General features: G+C 36.3%; 4 long non-coding RNA genes across 4 annotated transcripts; 2 read left to right on the forward strand and 2 right to left on the reverse strand.

The window, feature by feature from the left end:
* Positions 1-5,067: 5,067 nt before the first annotated feature.
* LOC149988064 (uncharacterized) lies at positions 5,068-5,732 on the reverse strand. Its single transcript, XR_016505891.1, has 2 exons — positions 5,605-5,732; positions 5,068-5,452 (listed from the first exon to the last, which is right to left on the reverse strand). It is a non-coding gene; the product is annotated as an uncharacterized LOC149988064 (long non-coding RNA).
* Positions 5,733-7,165: 1,433 nt separating this feature from the next.
* LOC149988065 (uncharacterized) lies at positions 7,166-7,919 on the reverse strand. Its single transcript, XR_016505893.1, has 2 exons — positions 7,726-7,919; positions 7,166-7,427 (listed from the first exon to the last, which is right to left on the reverse strand). It is a non-coding gene; the product is annotated as an uncharacterized LOC149988065 (long non-coding RNA).
* LOC149988066 (uncharacterized) lies at positions 7,294-7,785 on the forward strand. The gene is made up of 2 exons (XR_016505892.1): positions 7,294-7,417; positions 7,666-7,785. It is a non-coding gene; the product is annotated as an uncharacterized LOC149988066 (long non-coding RNA).
* An 829-nt stretch (positions 7,920-8,748) lies between the features above and the next one.
* LOC149988067 (uncharacterized) lies at positions 8,749-9,935 on the forward strand. The gene is made up of 3 exons (XR_016505894.1): positions 8,749-8,870; positions 9,101-9,618; positions 9,798-9,935. It is a non-coding gene; the product is annotated as an uncharacterized LOC149988067 (long non-coding RNA).
* The last annotated feature ends 864 nt before the right edge of the window (positions 9,936-10,799 follow it).

Genomic DNA, 10,799 nt, shown 5'->3' on the forward strand with positions numbered 1-10,799 from the left:
ATATATATATATATATATTCATATATGCTGAAATTTTCTAGTTTTTCCATTCTGAAATTTAATACAAGTAATAGTAGTATTTTAAGCTCTTGAAAAATTGCAAATTTTTGTGCAGAATATCATAAAACTTGAAAATCAATTATGCATTGTTTGCCAAACTTGAATTGTTCACTAAACAGACAAGCATTAAGTTAAAAAACAACAACAACCAAACAAAACAAAACAAACACTACAAATTTAATAACAAGTTGTGGCATTTCAAGCTATAAATCTATTGAATATTATATAAAAGGAAACAATCTAATAATGATAGTAATTATCAATGTTGTTGAGAGAAACATGCAACATATCACATACAATCCAAGACTAACCCAAAATTATATATATATATATATATATATATGTACATATTGGTTTAAACATGGTTAAATTAATTACCAAGATTAAGTTACTACATGATTCAACAAAAAGGGGGTTTGAGTTTCTGATATTTCAAAGCCATGATTGTGAACAAGAGAGCAAGTAGGAAACCTACAAAGACATGGGGCTCATTTCCACAACCACAACAAAGTAGTAGTATTACTGTGGCTCTGCCAGCAACAGTGGCACCCACCCACCTACCCACCCACATTAGCTGAAGAAGAAGCAATGGCACCTACATACACCCTTGGATTCCCCCGCCCTCCTGCAATTGGCCCTGGTGGGGTGGGATGGCAGGTACATGGCATATATACGAAATACGAATACATAAATACACACAATGTACATATATACATGCACACATCAGCAGCAGCAGGGGCATCTTCATTAACAAAAAAGTGCCAATAAACCCCCCCCAGCAAGCATCCCTTCCTTTACCTTTAACCTTACTTTATTTGTTCTCTCTCTCTCTCTCTCTCTTGCTTGCACATACACATTCATTCCATGTGCCTGCCTATGTAGACTGCATATACATACATGATTAAATATGTAAAAAATTAAACAAGAAGGGAGTTGATGGAGTTCATAGAAATGGAGCCCAAAGCAAGAGCAGAGAGTCAACAAACAGAGGAGGACTCAAAGGGGGACTTGGTACCTGGTGGAGGGAAGGAGGGTGGGGGGGGGGGTGGGGGGATCACATGTGAAGAAGGCTCAAGCTCACACAAGTCTCCTCCATGAGGGGGGGGGAGGGGGAGGGGAGGACTGTTCCGTAAGTGGAACATGGTCAGAGAACAAGACTTGGAATGTGTGAAACATCGTAGGTCCCATTATATGAAAGCAAAAGGCTTTGAGAAACAGGAGGAGAAGGGGGGGGGGTGGGTACCTTTTGCCTTTTGCCTATCCTTTACCATATTATGCCATTGCAGGTTTGTATTATGATGGCATACTTAGAATGGCAATGGAAATGACAGCAGCTCCTTCTTACTCCTTCCCATCCTCTCCCCCACCACCACTTTGCCTGTCTGTGCTACAAACTTTGATGTTCTTATCTCTCCTGCCATTGATTTTATTTGATAGACTCACTTCACATACCAAATGGGTGTTGGTCGTGGACTTGAATTGGACAACGGCGTACTTGAAAAATGTATTTATTTATGGTGTGTAAAAAGTCTAATATGACACTCATTGTGTAGCCATTAATTAACTTGTTGCAGTTTTATTAATGAATTATACATGTATTCAAATCTCATTGAATATAGCTTCCATTTTACTTCAGATGAGTAACTTTGGTAGTTTCACCCCTTTACTTCTCATGAATCATGGGATGCGACTTAAATCTCACCAATAGTTATGAATATGGCAATGTAGACCAACTACTGGAACTGACATTGCTTATAAATTAAAATACACAAGGAGTGAGTAAAAAAAAAGGGTGGAAAAAAAACTATAATGAGTTTGACCACACAGTTAAAATCCTCAAGTATGTATGAAATCATTGTGATTGACTTTTCAACACTAGTCACATCAATTCCTTCACTATTTCTAATCATAACAAAAATATTTGTTGACAAAATCATATTTCAATAAAATTTAGTCATCTACATGTAAATACATGTGTATGTATACGTATATTTCTTGTTACATGATATATTGATATGAGTAGAAACCCATTTACTCTTGCCACTTGGAAACCATGTTCCCAACCCTAGTTTGGGATTGGGAACATGGGGCAAAACATAAAACATAATGGCAGGATAACAGTTATGTTAACATCACACATTTCAAGAGCAGATTTGATATCCATCTCAAACTGAGTTTATTGAGGAGTCCCAAAATTAGGGTTAGAGTTGGGGGGGGGGGTGCCGTCAGTATTTGCCAAGTGGACAGTGACCCAATTGGCTGTCAGTTGCCATGCTCTAAACTTGCAATCAACAAGCAGATACTTGATAACAATGTGAAGGGAAGGGGAATGCCATTTGTCGAGGCTTTCTAATCAGGATTTGTATGTGGGAACAAAATATGATAGCAACAACCCCTAATTACATCTTCTTTGTTCTTATATCCTAATCCCCAAAACATTAGTTACTAACACAGACACAATGGAAAAAGGCATTTTTAGTATTATCAGAATTTAAATCTACCACAGCAATGGGAATGCACAATCCACAAATATTTGACTTTGTTTTAGTTTGTAGCTAATAAATTTTCTATTGAGATGTCTTCCTGCTTTTATTTTTTTATTTATTTTTGCATAGCAGTTTCAATTGGGGCAATGAATCACAAACCTTTTTTATTTTTTATTAGAGCAACATGTGCTTTTTTCTTCTTCTGTAGTTTCCCCACTTATTGACATTATTATTATTATTATCATCATTATTATAAATTAAGGATATATTAAGCTTGATGTTATGGCACAATTCAAAATTGGTGCCATTTTATCATTGCTCAAAACAGGAGTTTTTTTTTTTCTTTTTTTTTTCTTTTTTTTTCATCATTATTATTATTATTAAATGTGTGATTGTTTGAAAGTGTTAATGCATATGAACCAATTCAGCCCATCCAGCACAAGAAGCATTTTGTTTTCCAAGCAAAGGGAAGTCATAATCCAAAGGCCAAGATGTACATGGTTTTCTTTTCCAACCCACTTGCAACTGTGACATATTTTAAAGCAAACTCATCTTTGATGTTAGAATGTGGACATAGTGTGCATGTGTATCATGTGGTGATGGTAACTGCCCACAATTTGAACACAAAAAAATACCAGAGATCCCAAGCCCACGTAAGTTGGCTTCCATCTTGTTTTGTTCAACCAATGTCTTGTGCTTTGAAACGTTCCTGTTTGTGCACATGTGTCTACATATCATTATAACATAAGTTTCAATATTCACTGACACACATTACTTTCTCAGGTGATTCAATCAAGTTGGGACCTAAAACTTGTGTACTATTTTTACTTAAGTAGATAAAATTCAAAAAGTATGTGTATACACACACATATACATACATGTATATTAATGAGATTCATCTAATTTTATTTTTAATTATTACTAATAAATTATTTTGTCCTTTGGGTGTAATTCATATAGTGCTTTTAAATTTATATCTAAAATATATGTAATTTGAAACAAATCAAACATACTAAGATCTACTCCAGTGTGTACTTTACTTGATATAAATTTGATAATATTTGAAGAGTAAACTTTGAAAGAAAACCTAATGTTTGAGTTATAATAATATGTAAGAATACAAGATTTTTTAGAATCACATTTATTTGTTTTATTTTATTTTAACTTTTTTCCCCCAAAGGAATAGAAGTTATACAATGAATGAATGATGCTACCACACCATAATGCTGCTCACCAATTGTGATCCCAATCATGCAGCACACTTTGGAAACAAAAGCTGCCAAAATTGTGGCTCTGCTCCCACATTTGGCCAATACTTGGCTCCTTCTTTGCATCTCTTTGTTCCATTCCTTTGGGCTGCCTTCTTCTTATGCTTTATTATATATATATATATATATATATATATGTATGCTTTATTATATTTATATATATATATATATATATATAAAAACAGAGAGAGAGAGAGAGAGAGAGAGAGCATGGAACAACCCAATCATAAAGAGCACATGCGTATTTGTAAATATTTGTAAATATAAATATACACAACAAAATGGATTGCATAACAGAAGAGGTTGTAATAATGCTACAATCAGAAACGTTTTGGGTGTTGCGAACAACTTTTTTGAATTGTTCTATCAATAGCCATTCCACAAGAGTTAAAAGACGAGGTGACAATTTTGCTATTAGTGGTGTTGCAGGAGGTATATATATATACATATATATAGTTTAAATCTATTTGTTCATTTATATTGTAATGAAAAATACTATATTTAATACATTTGTCATAAGAAATATATTATTGGCTAAAAGGAAAAGCTTTGCAAAAGAAATACCATTTATTTCTTTTATTTCTTTTATTAAATTGATTTTCATGCAAGTTCTTAAGTGTGTATATATGTATACTGAAACCTCATATTCTTTATGCTGTATTATATAGAATAAGTTGAATCACATCCTGTATATTCATTGGGAAATGCCAAAACATAAAATATTTAATCTTTTTAAAGCATCATATAATATATGTTTGGTGGATGGATATAATTTTTAGTGGCGATATTCTTTATTATTTAAATCGTGCATGAATTGGAAGTCATACGAAACATTTGCAGCATTTTATAGTACACTTATTGTCACAGATTTTTCAAAAAGACACTTAAAAAATAAAAATAATCATATAATATTATATTCCAGTACTATTAATATAATTAATCTAAATTATTTATATAAATTTAAATCAGACTTTAAAAGGCACAAGATTTTAATTTATATTAGTTATATTTAATATCTACATTGCTTATACAAAAATTCAAATGCACACAAATAATGAGCCTTGCTTCAATAACCTACACTTCTCAATGCTACTCATCATTTCCTTCCCAATGCATGCAAAATTCTAAAATCTAACATCCTTGCATCTTCAATCAGATTGACAAAGTTACAATTCCATGGTTAACTTTCAGCAACACCAATATTCAAGTTGGTTCAACACACACACAAAAGACAAAATTCAAAAATAAATAAATAAAAAAAATCTAGCTCCAATATGTTAATTAAGCAATAGTTTAACAACTCATAAAGACACCATGATATATGAAAACATATGTTCAATCCCTCTCTCCCTACACATAAAAACACATGAATAAACGAAAGTAAACATAAACATAGTCACAATGAAAATAATGCAACGAAGTTCGTAAACAAAATCAGCAACATCCAGTGTCGCACGCAAGACGAAGAAATGAGGTTCTTCGTCTGTCGTCTCCACCACCATTGGTGGTGGTCGTCATGGGAGCCAACATTCTTCGTCGTCGTCGTTGCAGTGAGTGATGCTGCTGCTGGGCAATCTGCCACTCACCCCTGGCCCCTGCTTCACGATTCGGCGTCTGTGTGTCTGTGTGTCTGTCTGTCTGCAGTCAGGCCCACAATTGGAGCATCAAAGTCATCGCATGTAATGCTTCTTCTTTTGTCTTTTTTCCATTTAAGTAGAGAAGAAAAACATGTGGAAAACACAGAAATATATATATATATATATATGAGAAAGGAATGGGGGGGGGGAGACCATCTGGAGGGAGGGAGTAGGTGAGAGGTTAGCCATGGCGATGGCATGTGCCCCCAAGAAAGCCGATTCATCCTGATCCTTAGCGTGAAAGCGAAGCTTGCTGCAAGAGAGTGAGAGAGTGTCTACACTAGCCGATGCCGAAGGGTGTCAATGCGGGCCTTTTTCAGTGGGTTCCTCAGGGATTGTGTGTACTACGTTTTCTGGATCCTCAATTGATTCTCGCTAGGTGCGGTACCACTCATAACGGACGTGTACAGTACTGGGCGCCCGGTGTGCACCACGTGATTGGTATTTGCAATTGAGACACTTTGCCAACGTAAGATTCGCACAAGGGCTGAAACGATCTGTAACATCCATTAGAGTTTAATGCGGCAGCTCTCTGTGTTCATAGGACTTGGGGAGGACGGGCGGACGGGTGGCGGACGGGTGTGTTCATAGGACTTGGGGAGGACGGGCGGACGGGTGGCGGACGGGTGGGACGGAAGAGGGAGGAGGAGGAGTTTCAGACGTCGGTGACGCCCTGGCAGAAAAATGTGAATCCAATGCGTAACCCTAATTCCCTTAGGTCCTGTCGGACGGGTGCGTCAACGATAGTGGCTGAGACCTTCGGTGGACGTGCAGACCCAGAATTGAATTCAGGACTTCATGCAGCAATTTGGGTGGTGATGAACTGCGTTGTTTTTTTTTTGATTGAATGCTAGTTTCTCAGCTGCTGGATGAAAGGACTGCTCAGTGTCCAAATGCGACAACATGCAGGCGGTGGTTCAGTGGTTGTGGCCCTGGCGTTGTGTCCAGAGGGGGGTGCTCTTGATTGTGCCCCAAAAACGTGGGGCTACGAAGAACTTTCAAACCTGAGTGAGTATCAGTTCCCGGGAGTCAATTTGGGAGAGATCCAGTTTGTAGGCTTCCATGTGTGCGTTGGCAGATAATTCCATGAGGTTATGAACAGTAGATTTGACCCTACGAGCAGATGAGTAAGAAGGAATCTTCGTGACCTGAGAATTTGTTGCCAAAAGCTTTGAAGTTTGTCAGACCTTGACCTCAGTCAACCATGGTTGCTTGTAGACCAATGTTTTAGCTGTGCTTCTCTTGGGGATGAGGAACGGATTTTGAGAAGAGGTTGAATCTTTAAGCAACTTCATACATAACTCTATGTCATGAACATGAAGTAGCTATAGGCATAAGGACCAGAGCCACTGTCTATCAAATCTTTTGTGAATTCTATCGTAGGCTTTCCCTTTAATTAGCATTCGCAGCTGCCGCACATTGAAATGAGACGCAGACCTATTGATAAGGTCTTAAGCTTCAGTTCGGGCAGCAGGCCGTACTTACCCCTGTGATCTAATGTGAAACAGTGTATCGATTTGTGGGGGGGCGGGGTTCCAATATGGAGACTATTGCAACGAAGGCAAAGATTGTGTCAAAATCTATATACTGCTCGTGGAGTGATAAGAGCTGAAAGCAACTACAATCGGACGCTCTAATAATATACACACATGCAGTCATTGGTAAAGGCATGGAGCCAGGGTATAATGTAAAGAATGGCGACGACGCTCGATCTCACTGGGGAGAATAATCTCAAAGTAGCTTTAACATTGGTTGGAGGCTTTTGTCACACACCCTGCACAAGGAACTTCACGGCTTGTCCTCACCGAATCATCTCCGACTTTTAAAAAACGTGCTATTCCAATGGGTCAATCAATAAAGAATGGAAACGGAGTCCGGACAGTGCTACTGAAAAATCTGCGTCAACGTACACAGCAGCCACTGCTGGTTGTGGCACTAACAAGGCTCTTCGTTGCGAAACCTGAGGGTATCACCACCTGACGTGGAAAACAAAACTCAACATCATTCTATATATATATATATATATATATATAATAATAATAATAATAATAATAAGAAGAAGAAACTTGGAATATGTCCACATTTCCACAATGGTCTTTGTCTTCAAGGACTGCAACCATAATAGTCCCACAGTCCCAAGTCCTTGTCCAAAAGCACATTCGGCCCATCGAAGCTCCTCCTCACGGGCTCACGCACTGCCTACGGGGATTTCAGAGGGTGCGCGAGCGTACGGGACACTGGCAGGGAACGAAACAAGTATGAAGGTCACGATACCACCACCATGATCACAGTGAAAGAGCAATCTCGCAACGAAACGCATGACCCATCCTCGTGCATCTCAATGCGCGGCCTGTAGGCGCCAAAGTACACAGCGCAGGCTCTGAGCACGTCCCCCGTGCAGCCTGCAGGACAGGCTCCGGATGCTGCATCCCCCTGCCCACGTTCTTCTCCGTTCCCGTTTGCAGCATCACCAGCAACACCAGCAGCAGAGAAATCCCACGGAGCTTTGAAGCTTCACGGAGCCTGACTGAGGCTGATGATGATCTCGCTGGACCTGCAGCAGCAACAACAGCAGCAACAGCTTCTGAGCCTTGAGAGGAAACACTGCTTGCACACTTAGCATGAAATTTGCATGAACTATTCACTTAACTTCTGTGTGTGTGCGGTGTTTGTTTCAAGTCCCTTTTGCATTGTTTATGACATGAGTGGAGATACATTATGAAGTGGAATATAAAAAACTTGTTTGGATTTAAAAGAGTAGATGTATAGTAATAATAAAGTAGTGAAACATCTTGAAATGAAACATGGTTGGGTGAATTGATTGTTGCTGTTTTGAATTGGTGGGTAGTGTTTTGGGTGATTGAGCAAGGTAATGGAGAAACTGAGAATAAGTTGGATTTAAATTGTAGGAATGATGGTCACGTTCAATCATGGTAAATGTATGTTGATTGTCTTAATGCTGTGAAATATTTTTATATTTGATACGTTTTAACTAAAATTCCATGTGTCTTTTTAAGATGCATAAAATTAAAATTAAAATGATGCTTATGATTTCTATTTTTTTATGAAAATGAAATAAATTGCATAGACTGTTTTGTGTATGCTTACATCATGAGATTATAAGATTTATATTCAGCAAAATCATTTTTTTTAGTTAAATGCACACAGATGATCATACAATAGCATGAATTATAAATTATGTTATGTTTTTTTTCTTCCTCTCCCAAAAAGAGAAACTGATTTGATTCTTTTTAAGCATTTACTGCTGAGACAATCCACTACTTAAAGAAACATGAAAGATTTTATTAGGATGGTGGCAAAGTAGTTGTCAGATATTGTGTTAAAAGAACGATTTCAAAGAAAACAAAGATTGAAGCCACAACGAGAAGGATAAATGAACATATTATTAAGCTGTTAAGGTTAACTTTGATTTATGAAAAAAATACTGTTATCAGAGTAGTTTTTACTTGCAACTCTTATACTAAGAGAAATCTCTGTAAATTCTATGTTAAATTTGATAATTTATATATATAACATAATTAGAAAACATAATATTTATTAAGGAAAAAATTCAAAATGTTAACCATCTTTCGATTATACATTTAAAAAGAAAGTTTTATGATTACATTGTATTTTTTAAAATTTGTAGAGGATCAATAACACAAAAGGGAGAACACAACTTCACTAAGAATCACTGAAGCCAATGAATGAGACGCTCAACATTCCTCGCCCTCTCCGCTCTTCTTCTTCTTCGCCTTCTTCTTGGCTGTCAGGGAGTTATTTGTTGCTGGTGTTGTTGTTGTTGTTATTTAATTTTACTTTTTTAACTTGCTCCTTTTCCCGCTACCTGTTATCATTATAGCCCGGGACATACTCATTCCATAGTCAGACTCCAGACACTGAGGAGCAATTCCTATACGCAGACTACCTTCGCATCGAGTGAGGCGTAGCAGGTGAAAGACAACAACACATGAGGCAAAGTCGAAACAGATGGCCAGACATAATGGATAAAAGAATAGTGTTGGTTTCTAACCTCGACAATGCGCGAATCGGCGTAGTCTGTCGAAGACAAAGGCGGGGGGGAACCTCAGTATTGCGAACAAGTGGGAGGAGTAGGAGGAGGAGGAGCGACTTGTTCAGTCAATCAATCAATCAGTCAATCAATTGGTACGTTGTTAGCTCCGTCTGCAACATGTCGGCAAACGGAGGATAGTGTCTCTCCTCATGAAAAAGATAGCGCAAGAGACGCCCAATCACACGCACAAACACACATATATCTATCTATCTATTTATATTTATGCAAATATATTTACACACACACACACAATTTTTTGCAATGCAAGTAGAAATGAGGCAGAGTGGGAGGCGAGGGGAAGAACACGGCGTTAGGGAAGCGGCGGCATGGATTGAAGAGAGCAGCATTGTCCCCGACCTACGGCGAATGCGAAGTAAATAAATTCAACTCTTCTTCCATTCAATTCCATGCAGACTCAATTGAACACTCTCGTTTTCTGCTTTTCGTCTGCACTTCTCTATTTCGTTATACATTTGCTGTTGTCAATATCACACTTTTATATTAAAGTTAGGGTTCTGCTGCATTGACCTTTAGTTCATTTTCTAATTTATCATATATGCACATAAAACTCTTACATTGTATGATGTATATTAGATTTTATTTATTTATTTATTTATTTTTAATTTTTTAATTTTTTATTACACTGAAAATAAAAATTTTAATTTTTTTTATTAATTTTTTTTCTAGTTGTTGATTTTAAAAAAAATAATGCCTAATATTTTATTAATTTTTTTTATTTACAATCCTATTTGAGTACTTATTTTTATTTTTTTCATACATAAATAAATAAATAAATATATACTGAAGGAAATTGAGATTAAATAATGTATTTTAAAATAAAATTTTGAATGCAATAATTGTTTACAACTGAATCATTATGCTTCTTTAATATAAATAATATGTTTTTGATTTGCAACTTACTTACTTATATGTTACTGTATTTATTAAAATATATCTAACTTTATTACTTAAAATACAAAAATGCTATGACTATTGGTTACAATATAAATTTCTAAACATTTTGAAGCATAACTCTATTATAAACAATTGATATTGCTAATGTAAACTGCTATGATGAATAAATATATTTATTAAATTTTTTTTAATTTAATCCTAAATTTGCTTAAGTTTTATATTAAATGTGTTTATCTTCAAATTATATATTGGTAGTTTTAACACATACCTTGTTTAAAAACACTAGACTAATGAAAAATATGCAACCATAGATTTCATTTAGTAAAATTAATGATTCTAATAAAGCTAAATGTTTCAT

This window comes from Physcomitrium patens, chromosome 12 (assembly GCF_059467195.1).
Source record: "Physcomitrium patens ecotype Gransden chromosome 12, ASM5946719v1, whole genome shotgun sequence".
Lineage (NCBI taxonomy): Eukaryota > Viridiplantae > Streptophyta > Bryopsida > Funariales > Funariaceae > Physcomitrium > Physcomitrium patens.